A 14,055-nucleotide genomic window follows, 5' to 3' on the forward strand; every position below is an offset into this window, starting at 1 on the left:
GTGCAAAAGTCTCTTTGAAAAACATTTTTTCTGACAACTTTACTACACTCATGCTTGTTTTTGTATGCTTGTATTGTTAATAAATATTGTTCTTCAGAGTATTAAGATCATGTGGTTATTCGTCATAACACTCTCCTATACCCTGCAGATATACAAATCAAAGAATCATGAACAACTATTTGCAAATGCTGTAAACTTAATTCCAATCAGTTGGCTCTCATGATAAGTATTACTTTTTAGTAAGATATCCTGAAAATTTTCCGTGCTGCTTTATCATAATGTGAAAAAATTCTAGCTCTGCCTTTACATAATATAACAATACTGTTTTTGATTTTATCCACAACAAGATTTTCATCTCTTAAATACATAGTAAATGTCAATGGATTGCTTTTGTTGATAATACAATCATTTTTGTATTGTGAACATATTTTTCTACCAGTTTGTTCAATGTAAAATTTGTTACAGGTGCTGCACTGCACTTTGTGTATTACTGTTTGGTAGTAGTACTGTATCAGGTTATATTTCTGCTCTAAATTGGATTGAATTGTACTTAAATCAGAAAACATCATGAAAAGGATAGACTCCTACTCACCATATGGAGGAGATGTTGAGTCACAGAAAGACAACAAATAGACTGCTGTACATTTAAATTTCTTCTCAAATACGACAGGCATTCAGTAAGTAACGTAACACTTTTTTGGTTTTATTCGGGATTAAAATACACTATATTGCTGCCCATTCTTTTGGCTCCAAAACCCTGTTTTCAGTATAATCTGCCCACATGGTACCAGTCTACTGACTGACATTGGAACCAACATCTGGCTGCATCAATAACCTCCCCATCATCCTCATACCGGTTCCCACAGAAAGCATCCTTCATTGCAACACACAGATGGAAGTTGGAAGGTGTGAGATCCAGGCTGTAGGGTGCATGAAGAAGAACACTCCAATGAATTTTTTGTGAGCTCCTCTAGAGTATGCAGACTTGTGTGAGGCCTTCTGTTGTGATTTAGGAGGAGAAGTTCATTTGCATTTTTGTGGCAACATGCATGTTGAATGAGGGTGTCCACATTTTACTGACAGCTCTCTGCTTGGAACCCACTTCTGTTACAGACACTATTTTGAAGGCTATATATAGTGCTGCCATCTATTGGAACTTCATGAAACTATAGGGGCTGAAGTGGGAATATTCCATGATGCCCCACAGCAAATTCTGAATTTTGTCACCCAAAAGGAAAAAAAGTGTTGCATTGCTTATTGAACACCCCTTATAGAAAACACACACAGTACAGTTCACACACACGACCACTGTATGTAGCCTCAGTGGCCTGAAACAGTGGTAATGTGAGTCTGAGTTGTGCTTCTGTGTGGGTGTGTGTGTTTTCTACTTGAGAAGGCCTTTTGGCCAAAGGCTTAAATGTATAGTAGTCTTTTTGTTGTGTCTATCTGTGACTCAACATTTTTCTCTATATGTGTGAGTAGTAATGTATTCTTTTCATAATATTGTCATTACTCTATCCTGGATTTTCTGTTCTTTGATTTAGTAAATAAAAAAACACAATGGAAAATCAAGGATGGAATGTAACAATACCAGAGAAGGAAAGTTGCTACTCACCATATAACGGAGATGCTGAGTTGCGATGGTCACAACAAAAAGATTCACACAATTGTAGCTATCGGCCATAAAGTCCTTTGTCAGCAGGACACACACACACACACACACACACACACACACACACACACACACGGCAGGAGAGAAGGTGCGGAGAGGGGAGGTGGTAAGTTGCGGAAAGGAGAGAAATAAAAAGAAATTAAAAGACTGGGTGTGGCCGTGAAATGACAGCTGTGTAGTGCTGGAATGGGAACAGGGAAATGGCCGGATGGGTGAAGACAGTGACTAACGAGGGTTGAGGCCAGGAGGGTTACAGGAACTTAGGATATATTGCAGGGAAAGTTCCCACCTGTGCAGTTCAGAAAAGCTGGTGTTGGTGGGAAGGATCCATATGGCACAGGCTGTGAAGCAGTCATTGAGATGAGAGATATCATGTTTGGCAGCGTGTTCTGCAACAGGGTGGTCCACTTGTTTTTTGGCCACAGTTTGTCGGTGGCCATTCATGTGGAGAGACAGCTTGTTGGTTGTCATGCCTACACAGAATGCAGCACAATGGTTGCAGCTTAGCTTGTAAATCAAATGAATGGTTTCACAGGTAGCCTTGCCTTTGATTGTATAGGCAATGTTACTGACCAGACTGGAATAGGTGGTGGTAGTAGGATGTATGGGACAGGTCTTGCATCTAGGTCTATTGGGGTATGAGCCATGAGCTAAGGGATTGGGAGCAGGGGTTGTGTAAGGATGGACGAGTATATTGTGTAGGTTTGGTGGATGGCAGAATACCACGGTAGGAGGGGTGGGAAGGATAGTGGGCAGGACATTTCTCAATCGAAACCCTGGTGGAGAATGTAATTCAGTTGCTCTAGTCCCAGATGGTACTGAGTTACGAGGGGAATGCTCCTCTGTGGCCGGACTGTGGGACTTTGGTAGGTGGTGGGAGACAGGAAAGATAAGGCACAGGAGATTTCTTTTTGTACGAGGATGGGAGGATAATTACAGTCAGTGAAGGCTTCAATGAGGCCCTCGGTGTATTTTTAGAGGGACTGCTCGTCACTGCATATGCGACGACCACGGGTGGCTCGGCTGTACGGAAGGGACTTCTTGGTATGGAATGGGTGGTAGCTATCGAAGTGGAGGTATTACTGGTGGTTAGTAGGTTTGATATGGGTGGAGGTACTGATGTAGCCATCTCTGAGGTGGAGATCAACATCTAGGAAGGTGGCTTGTTGGGGGATGAGTAGGACCAGGTGAAGCAAATGGGGGAGAAGTTATTGAGGCTCTAGAGGAATGTGAATAAGGTGTCCTCACCTTCAATCCACATAGCAAAGATGTCATCAATGAATATGAACCAGGTGAGTGGTTTAGGATTCTGTGTTTTTAGGAAGGATTCTTCTAGATGGCCCATGAATAGGTTAGCATAGGATAGTGCCATGCTGGTGCCCATGCTGTACCATCGATTTGTTTGCAGGTAATGCCTTCAAAGGAGAAGTAATTGTGGGTGAGGATATAGTTGGTCATGTTTTTACTCCTGGGCTATGAAAAATGTAGCAGTCATCAAACATTATTTCCGTCCTACTTATTTTATAGTACTTATCGTTATAATCTCTACAGATAGCATTAACTGTTTTTGGATTGTATCCATTATCCATGGCACTGTGTCTCAACATATTTGTTTCTCTTTTAGTGTTCTTATCAGTGTGTTGTAAGTGGATTATTCTGTCTACCATGGCATGGAAAAATGCTTTCATATGTGTTATGAGATGACATGGAGTATTGTGGATTATGCCATAACATGTGATTGGTTCTTGGAAAACGTTGAATTCCTGAATCTCATTTTCATTCCAGACAGTAACTTCTAAAAAGTTTACACTCTTCTGTTTGTCATGTTCTGAATATGATGATCATGGCCTATAATAAACTGTCTTGCAAACTAGCATTGGTTGCTCTATGAACAAGTTATTTTTTTTTTTAAACAGATAAGACAAAAGTAACAAAATATGTCTAGATATTCCCACAGTGACAAAAATTAATGTAAGACCTATGAATAAACAATGTAAAGAATGTGTTATATCTTGATTTGTATTCCCAATATTAACAAAAGAATTAGATGTCTCCTACAGAAAACACAAAAAATTATGTGTCAGCGGTACAAAGTGAACTACGTCTCATATAAATTTTTCAGAACTAAATGCAGTTTCAAAATAAAAATATTTGTGCATGCAAACAATGTGTTGTTTTTGCAATCTCAGTCAGAAGAGTGGTTTGTTGCAGCTCTCTGTGTTACTGTATTCTGTGCCAGCCTTTTCATCTCCAAATAAGTGCTGCGTGCAACATCCATTTGGATATTCTTACTGCATTCATCGCTTGGTCTCTCTCTGCAATTTCTACACCCACACATTTCCCTCCATTATCAAAAATTCTGATTTCTCTGGTGTCTCAGTTTGTATCCTGTCAACCAATCCCCTTCTTTTAGTGAAATTGTAACATTTTTTTTCCTAAATTCAGTTTGATACCTCATCATTAGTTACTCATCCAATCTTCATCATTCTTCTGTAGCACCACATTTCAGAACTTCTCTTCTTGTCCAAACTGCTTATCATCCGCATTTCACTCCCCTGCATGGCTGTACTCTAGACAAATACTTTCAGAAAAGATCTTAAATTTATATTAAATGTTAATCAATTCTTCTTTTCCAGGAAAGTTTTTCTTGCTATAGTCAATCTGGTTTTTATATCCTCTCTACATCATTATGATCTTTGAGAGAAACTGGTCACACATTAAATAGTATATTAAACAGCAGCTTATGGTGTTACATGACAATTTATCAGAGCTGTGGAACATAGTCAACAAAAATATGTTTTTAACAAAATGTAAAGTTAATATTCCCAACATACCACTGCTTCCCTTTCATGTCATTTGACTCTTATAACTGCAGTCTGGTTTGTGTTCAAGCTATAAATAAACTTTCACTTCCTATGATTTATCTCTACTACCTTCCAAATTTTTCTTCTTAAAAAGCCAAAGTTCATCTACTCCATTTAGTATCTAATTTCTTAACCTAATCCCTTCAGTATCACCTCACTGAATTTGACTAGATTCCATTACCCTTGTTTTGCTTTTGTTGGTGTTCATCTTACAACCTTTTGTCATGACACTATCCATTTCATTATCCAACTCCTGTTCCAAGTCATTTGCTATCTCTAGCGGAGTTACAACACCATCAACAAACTCAAAAGTTTTTATTCCTTCTCTTTGAACTTTAATTCCCTTTCCATATTCATCCTTGCTTTCTTGTAGTGCTTGCTCATTGTACAGACTAAGTAATGTTGGGGATAGGCTACAACTCCGTCTCACTCCCTTCTCAACTGCTGCTTCCCTTTCATGTCATTTGACTCTTATAACTGCAGTCTGGTTTGTGTTCAAGCTATAAATAAACTTTCACTTCCTATGATTTATCTCTACTACCTTCCAAATTTCAAAGGGTGTTTTCCAGCCGGCATTTTCAAAAGGTTTGCCTTTCTTCAGGCTATCTTGTGAGACAAGTTGTAGATAAGTTTTGCCTCATGTGTCTCTACATTTCTCCAGAACCCAAAGTGATATTTCCCAATGTCAGCTTCTACCAGTTTTTCCACCCTCATGCAAATAATTCACGTTAGTATTTTGCAAGTTTGTCTTATGAAACTGTTATGTTGATAATATTCACATCTGTCAGCACTTGCCTCCTTTGAAATTGGGATTATTACATTCCTGTTAAAGTCTGACGGTAATTCGCTTGTCTCACATACTTGCATACCAGAGGACTAGTTTTGTCGTGGCTGGGTTTCCCAAGGATCTCAGAAATTCTGAGGAAATGTTATCTATTCCTTGGCCGTTGTTTTGACTTAGGGCTTTCATCTCCCAAATCATGTTCAACTACTTTCTCTTCTATTTCTATAATACTGTCTTCAAATTTATTTTCTTTGTAGGAGCATTCTATATATTCCTTTCACCTTTCAGCTTTCCCAGCTACATGTAGTTCTAGTTTGCCATTTGAGCTCTTGATATAAAGCTGTTTATCTTTTCTCCAAAATTAATTTTCCTGTAGGCAGCATCTATGTTTCCTGTACTTATGCATCTGTATACATCCTAGCCACTTCTGTTTTGACATTTTGCACTTCCTTTTAATCACTTTTTTTAGATGTCTGTATTCACTTTTGCGTGCTTCATTTGATGCAATTTGATATTTTCTTTTCCTTTTGTCATTTAGATTCATTGTCTCATCAATTGTCCAAGGATTTCTACTGGACTTTGTGTTAGTGATCCTCTGTTGCTTTCACTGTGTCATCTCTCAAAGGACCAATGCATCATCTATTTTAGTTCAACTTTGCTTAATGCTCTCATGAAATTCTCAATGACTTCTGCTCTGTTCCATTTTGTCTAGATCACAACTCCTAAAATTCCTATCTTTCATTTTTATGAGAAGGAAAGATGCTACTCACCATATAGCGGAGACGCTGAGTTGCAGATAGGACAACAAAAAGACTCTCACAATTAAGGCTTTTGGCCATTGGTCTTTGTCAATAGACACACGCACGCGCGCGCGTACACACACACACACACACACACGCGCATTCTAGTGTGTGCGCAAACGCAACTCACACACACTACTGCAGTCTCAGAAAAACTGAAACCACACTGCAAGCAGCAGCACCAGTGCATGATGGGAGTGCCGACTGGGTGGGGGTAAGGATGAGGCTGGGACAGGGAGGGGGAGAATAGTATGGTGGGGGTGGCAGACAGTGAAGGACGCCCCAGAAGAGGTGGGGGGGGGGGGGGGAGGGGAAGTAGCGGGAAAGGAGAGAAATAAAAAGACTGGGTGTAGTGGTGGTATGACGGTTGTATAGTGCTGGAATGGGAACAGGGAAGGGGCTGGATGGGTGAGGACACTGACTAATGAAGGTTGAGGCCACAAGGGTTATGGGAATGTAGGCTGTATTGCAGGGAAAGTTCCCAGCTGCACAATGCAGAAAAGCTGTTGTTGGTGTTAAGGAGCCCTATGGCACAGTCTGTGAAGAAGTCATTGAAATGAAGGATATTATGTTTGGCAGTGTATTTAGCAACAGGGTGGTCTACTTGTTTCGTGGCCACAGTTTGTTGGTGGCCATTCATGTGGACAGACAGCTTGTTGGTTGTCATGCCTACAGAGAGTGCAGCACAGTGGTTGCAGCCTAGCTTGTAGACCACATGACTGGTTTCACAGGTAGCCCTTCCTTTGATGGGATAAGTGATGTTAGTGACCAGACTGGAGTAGGTGGTGGTGGGAGGGTGTATGGAACGAGTCTTGCATCAAGGTCTATTACAGGGGTATGAGCCATGAGGTAAGGGATTGGGAGCAGGGGATGTGTAATGATGGACAAATGTATTGTGTAGGTTTGGTGTACGGCAGAATACCACTGTGGGAGGTGTGGGAAAGATACTGGGCAGGATTTTTCTCATTTCATGGCATGGTGAGAGGTAATCAAAACCCTGGTGGAGAATGTAATTCAGCTGCTCCATACGTGGGTGGTTCTGAGTTACGAGGGGAATGCTCCTCTGTGGACGGACGGTAGGACTTTGGGAGCTGGTGGGAGACTGGAAAGATAAGGCAAGAGGGAGATTGTTTTTGTACAAGATTGGGAGGACAATAACCTTTTCCTGGTCCCTACAGTTGAAACATTTTTTTGCCACCAACCCTACCAATCAGACTCAACCAAAGACCAATATCGAACCTTACCTAACTCAGTTCACTCTTTCATCCAACTGTGATCCACACCCACTGCCACAAAACCACCCCCTGTTAACTTTACAGAATTTCTTAACCTTGAACCTTACCTCACCATCATTCCCGAAATCCCTCAACATGCAAACTAAACTTATATCTGCAGAGAGAACCGCAGTCCATCATCTAAAACTGATCCTTACCGTATAATCCTACCTGTAGACAAAGTCTCCCCAACAGTTGTTTTGAACGCAAAGAATACCAAGCAGAAGGACTGTGCGAGCTGTCTGATTCTTCCAGTTACAGACCTTGCTACAGTGACCCCATTTCAGTAATACAGCAGGATCTCCAGTCACTACTCAAATCCTTTCCTACTTTCTACATGCTTCCTACCCAGGACGCCCCATTGTGGCCAGTTACTGTGCCCCCACTGAGAGAATCTATGCTCTCATAGACCAATACCTTTAACATATTACCTGGAACCTACTCTCCTATATAAAAGATACCAACCATTTCCTCCACCAACGCTCCACAGTTCCCGTCCCACTACCACACGGTGCCCTGCTCGTCACTATAGATGCCACTTCCCTATACACTAACATTCCTAATGCCCGTGGCCTTACTGCTGTTGAGCACTACCTTACCCAACACCCAACGAATTCCAAACCAACAACCTGCTTCCTAGTTGCCATGACCAACTATAACCTCACCCATAATTACTTGTCGTTTGAAGGAATTACCTACAAACAAATCCAGGGCATGGCTATGGGCACTTGCATGGCACCATACTATGCCAACCTATTCATGGGCCATCTAGAGAAATCCTTTCAAAAATTACTAAACCCCTCACCTGGTTCAGATTCATTGATGACATCTTTCCTATCTGGATCAAAGGTGAAGACACCCTATCCACATTCCTCCAGAATCTCAACACCTTCTCCCCCATTTCCTTCACCTGGTCTTACTCAACCCAACAAACCACCTTTCTAGATGTTGACCACCTCAAAGATGGCTACATCAGTACCTCCGTCCATATCAAACCTACTCACCACCAGCAATACCTCCACTTCAACAGCTGCCACCCATTCCATACCAAGAAATCTCATCTGTACAGCCTAGCTACCCGTCCTCATCACATCTACATCTACATTTATACTCCGCAAACCACCCAACGGTGCGTGGCGGAGGGCACTTTACGTGCCACTGTCATTACCTCCCTTTTCTGTTCCAGTTGCGTATGGTTCGCAGAAAGAACAACTGTCTGAAAGCCTCCGTGCGTGCTCGAATCTCTCTAATTTTACATTCGTGATCTCCTCGGGAGGTATAAGTAGGGGGAAGCAATATATTCGATACCTCATCCAGAAACGCAACCTCTCGAAACCTGGCAAGCAAGCTACACTGCGATGCAGAGCGCCTCTCTTGCAGAGTCTGCCACTTGAGTTTGCTAAACATCTCCGTAACACTATCACGGTTACCAAATAACCCTGTGACGGAACGCACCGCTCTTCTTTGGATCTTCTCTATCTCCTCCGTCAACCCGATCTGGTACGGATCCCACACTGATGAGCAATACTCAAGTATAGGTTGAACGAGTGTTTTGTAAGCCACCTCCTTTGTTGATGGACTCTCCCAATGAATCTCAAGCTGGTACCCACCTTACCAACAATTAATTTTATATGATCATTCCACTTCAAGTCGTTCCGCACGCATACACCCAGATATTTTACATAAGTAACTGCTACCAGTGTTTGTTCCGCTATCATATAATCATACAATAAAGGATCCTTCTTTCTATGTATTCGCAATATATTACATTTGTCTATGTTAAGGGTCAGTTGCCACTCCCTGCACCAAGTGCCTATCTGCTGCAGATCTTCCTGCATTTCGCTACAATTTTCTAATGCTGCAACTTCTCTGTATACTACAGCATCATCCACGAAAAGCTGCATGGAACTTCCAACACTATCTACTAGGTCATTTATATATATTGTGAAAAGCAATGGTCCCCTAACACTCCCCTGTGGCACGCCGGAGGTTACTTTAACGTCTGTAGATGTCTCTCCATTGATAACAACATGCTGTGTTCTGTTTGCTAAAAACTCTTCAATCCAGCCACACAGCTGGTCTGATATTCCGTAGGCTCTTACTTTGTTTATCAGGCGACAGTGCGGAACTGTATCAAACGCCTTCCGGAAGTCAAGGAAAATAGCGTCTACCTGGGAGCCTGTACCTAATATTTTCTGGGTCTCATGAACAAATAAAGCCAGTTGGGTCTCGCACGATCGCTGTTTCCGGAATCCACGTTGATTTCTACAGAGTAGATTCTGGGTTTCCAAAAACGACATGATACGCAAGCAAAAAACATGTTCTAAAATTCTACAACAGATCGACGTCAGAGATATAGCTCTATAGTTTTGCGCATCTGCTCGATGACCCTTCTTGAAGACTGGGACTACCTGTACTCTTTTCCAATCATTTGGAACCTTCCGTTCCTCTACAGACTTACAGTACACGGCTGTTAGAAGGGGGGCAAGTTCTTTCGCGTACTCTGTGTAGAATCGAATTGGTATCCCACCAGGTCCAGTGGACTTTCCTCTGTTGAGTGATTCCAGTTGCTTTTCTATTCCTTGGACACTTATTTCGATGTCAGCCATTTTTTTGTTAGTGCGAGGATTTAGAGAAGGAACTGCAGTGCGGTCTTCCTCTGTGAAACAGCTTTGGAAAAAGGTGTTTAGTATTTCAGCTTTACGCGTGTCATCCTCTGTTTCAATGCAGTGACGAGCGATCCCTCTCAAAATATACCAATGGTATCACAGAAACCTTGACAGACCATAATTATCCTCCCAACCTTGTACAAAAAACCTTGTACAAAAACAAATCTCCCGTGCCGTATCTTTTCAGTCTCCCACCACCTCCGAGGAGCAATCCTCTCGTAACTCAGTACCGCCTAGGATTGGAGTGACTAAATTATATTCTCCACCAGGGTTTCAACTACCTCTCGTTATGCCCTGAAATGAGGAATGTCCTGTCCGTTATCCTTCTCATATCTCCCACAGTGGTATTTCACCGTCCGCCGAACCTACACAACATATTCGTCCATTGTTACACAACCCCTGCTCCTAACCCCTTACCTCATGTCTCATGCCCCTGTAATAAACCTGGATGCAAGACCTGTCCCATACATTCTCCCACTACCACCTACTCCAGTCTGGTCACTAACATCACCTATCCCATCAAAGCTAGGGCTACCTGTGAAACCACTCATGTGATTTACAAGCTAAGCTGCAACCACGGTGCTGCATTCTATGTAGGCATGATAACCAACAAGCTGTCTCTCCACATGAATGGCCACCGACAAACTATGGCCGAGAAACAAGTGGACCACCCTGTTTCTCAACACGCTACCAAACATAATATCCTTCATTTCAATGACTTCTTCAAAGTGTGTGCCATATGGATCCTTTACACCAACACTATCTTTTCTGAATTGTGCAGGTGGGAACTTTCCCTGCAGTATATCCTACATTCCCGTAACCCTCCTGGCCTCAACCTTTTTTAGTCAGTGTCCTCACCCATCCAGCCCCTTCCCTGTTCCCATTCCAGCACTACACAGCCATCATTCCACCACAACACCCAGTCTTTTTATTTCTCTCCTTTTCCTCTACTTCCCCCCCCCTCCCCCCCCCCCCCCCTCCCCCCCCCCCCTCTCTCCTTCCCCTCCTCCTAACCTGCAACACTTTACTGTCTGCCACCCCCACCATACTATCCCTCCCCCTCCCCGCCCCAGCCGCCCGTACCCCCACCCAGTTGCCACTCCCATCATGCACTGGTGGTGCTGCTGCTCACAATGTGTTTTCAGTTGCCTGAGACTGCAGTAGTGTGTGTGTGTGTGTGTGTGTGTGTGTGTGTGTGTATCCTACTGTTGACAAAGGCACAATGGCTGCAGGCTTTAATTGTGAGAGTCCTTTTGTTGTGCCTATCTGCGACTCAGTATCTCCACTATATGGTGAATAGCAACTTTCCTTCTCATAGTATTGTTACATTCCATCCTGGATTTTCCATTGTTTGATTTATCCTTCAGTTTCTTACAACAACTGTTGGTGATACTAAATTGTGCTCTGTGCAGAATTCTTCCCAATGACATCTCTTTCACTGATGAGAGCACTGTGAGGTGTGCTCAAAAAGTATTGAATCTTTGGTTGGCAGAAATACGTTCGTTGATTTGGGACTACAGAACCTTAATCTCCTGCAAAGTGGTCTTCTCAGTAATGCACACAATTCTCCCAGCACTCCAGCCATTTTTGGAAACACTCTTGGAATGTGTCTTTTGGAATGGTGATCAGCCAGGCAGCTACATTCTTCTAATGATTCAAATTGTATCCCTTTCAGGGCAATTTTCAGCTTGGGAAATAACCAAAAGTGTTCAATAAGTTGGAGTTACTGTTTGCATTGTCCAGCATCTCGTGAGTGATTTCAAGATGGCGTTGCTTCTGATCTGTTGTCAGCAGTTCCACTATGAATGTTGCAGATGCTCTCTTCAAGCGAAAATTGTTGGTCAAAATAGAATTTACAGTGAGTTGTTCATGCCATCATCCCCGAAAGCCTGTTGAATCCTACAAACTGTTTCTGCCAGGGTATCGACTAGCTTTTGGCAAAATAATATGCAATATCACTGTTTGTCTGTAATTTCACAATGCACTGGACTCCAGTGAGCACTCACTATACATTGTCATTCTCAGTAGGGCTTCATGTGGTTGGGAAAAACAATATAGTTTCCCTTTTCTTTCAACCATCTACAGTACCAAGAAGCTAATGTTGCAAGCATAAAAATCAGTCTAATCATTCGGTTTGTTGTCTCTGCAGCTACTGAAAATGTTGCTGCACCTCTTCAGAAGTGGTATATTAGTTTGTCACCTATACAAATATGCCTCTCGAATGGTTCACCTACAGAATGCCATTTTAATTTTCCAGTAGCAGCAGTTCACAAGCACATGCTTCCAATTATTGATCTAAGCAAAGACTACTTGGCTCAGTACATTTTAACTTGATGTTATGTTTAACGTTCATGAATACTCCTCATCTCTCTATCTATTTCTGTACAGAAATATATGTACATGGTGCTCAGATGGATGTAATTTATCGACTTTCCGTTTCTTTTTCTCAGTCCTCTAATAGTGTTCAAACAATTTTTTGAGTAGTACTTCATTTATCTTGAGCTCATTTAAATGATTCTGCCTAAATGAGATATTTAGCCATAAAAGACTCATCTGCCCCACAACTACAGTCACAGGAATTCTACCTTTAATGACAGTGTTCCCACATCGTTATATTTACAGTTATGCATTCAGGTAATGTATTTTCCCAGCTCCTGTTAAGGAGCAGGCCATATCATGTGAATGCCCACCTCCCAACACCAAAACTGACATGTCACTGATGTGAGCCTAGAATTGGTAAATTTTCCGACGTACCGATCAATTGGTTTTTCAATAATTCACTTGACGTGAGTGATAATGATACTGAAAATATATTGTGTGTAAAATATCCATATTTTCAATATATTGAATTTTTTATAGATTAATGTATTGATTCCTATTTCAAAAAAGCTGCTTTGTTTTAAGCAGGAAACTCTTGATATTTAAATTTGTTGTATGGGAGATCTTGTTAACAATGAAGGACATGGTGTTCCACATTTAGCTCTCCATCATCGAACCTCATTCACATTCTTTATTTTCCAGTAACTCTTAAGCACTCACTTTCGTTCTTCAAACAATAATGCATGTTTGTCTCAAATTCTGCAACAGATGGAAGTGTTCCAACGCTCTTTGCTGCCTTATAAATTATTTCTCACAAAAAATTATTTATATCTGCTTTAATCAAAGACGAGCACCAGTTTCAAACAGTATATACTTTATTTTGGGACAGCTGTATTTTTAGTGATTTTCCTGCCCGCTTTGTAGAATACACTGCACTAATTGGTAAAACAATGCTTCCTTTAAAAGACTGTACTACTTGATGGTTAGAAAATGTTTCATGTATTGATTGTGTTTGACAATTTCAGATGGATCCTAAGGCATTTATTGGTTTAAGAAAAGAAAAAGTAATTACCAAGCTGCTGAGAAATATTTCTGTGCAAATAAAAGACATTTTGACTACTAAGTTTTTCAAAAATTAAAAAATGTAGGAGTAAAGGACACCATTCACCAAACAGCAGAAGCATTGAGTCATCTACAGGCACACACAAAAGGGGTGTAAAACTTGTCAGCTTTTGGAATAAACCATATGTTGAGCTAGAGTACAAACACACACTCAACACAGACGTAGTTATCAAGGGTCCAGCCAGCATAGTGTAAGGGTGTGTATTTTTGTACTATAACTCAACAAATTTTATTCCGAAAGCTAGCAAGTTTTGTTTCTGTTTTGTGTGTGCTTGTTGATGACTCAATGCTCCTGCTATTCAGTGAGTGGGTCTTTGTTACTCCTTAATTTTTTACATTTCATCCACTCTTTCATACTACAATTTTTGAAAATGTTTCTTCAGAATCTCAACAATTTCTAAGAAAGTTCCAAACTTCTGTTCCATGTGCTCTGTATCTGTTTTCAGATTTTGCAAATTGCTGCACATAACTTGTTAGAATGATTTATTAAGAATTATGAATCACCAACCATGACATAACTTTCTTCTCATAACTGAAATTTTATTAGAAAA

The 14,055-nt window shown here is 41.2% G+C and overlaps 1 protein-coding gene across 3 annotated transcripts in view; it reads left to right on the plus strand.

The window, feature by feature from the left end:
• Positions 1-14,055, plus strand: part of LOC124730383 (TBC1 domain family member 13) — a 237,540-nt gene that overhangs the window by 207,248 nt on the left and 16,237 nt on the right. Inside the window, exon 11 of one of the 3 annotated variants that reach the window (XR_007008753.1) lies at positions 466-677. The exons of the other annotated variants lie outside the window; for them this stretch is intronic. The gene's annotated coding sequence lies outside the window, so the exon portion shown is untranslated. The remainder of the gene's footprint in view (positions 1-465; positions 678-14,055) is intronic. 3 annotated transcript variants of the gene reach the window in all.

This window comes from Schistocerca piceifrons, chromosome 1 (genome assembly GCF_021461385.2).
Source record: "Schistocerca piceifrons isolate TAMUIC-IGC-003096 chromosome 1, iqSchPice1.1, whole genome shotgun sequence".
Lineage (NCBI taxonomy): Eukaryota > Metazoa > Arthropoda > Insecta > Orthoptera > Acrididae > Schistocerca > Schistocerca piceifrons.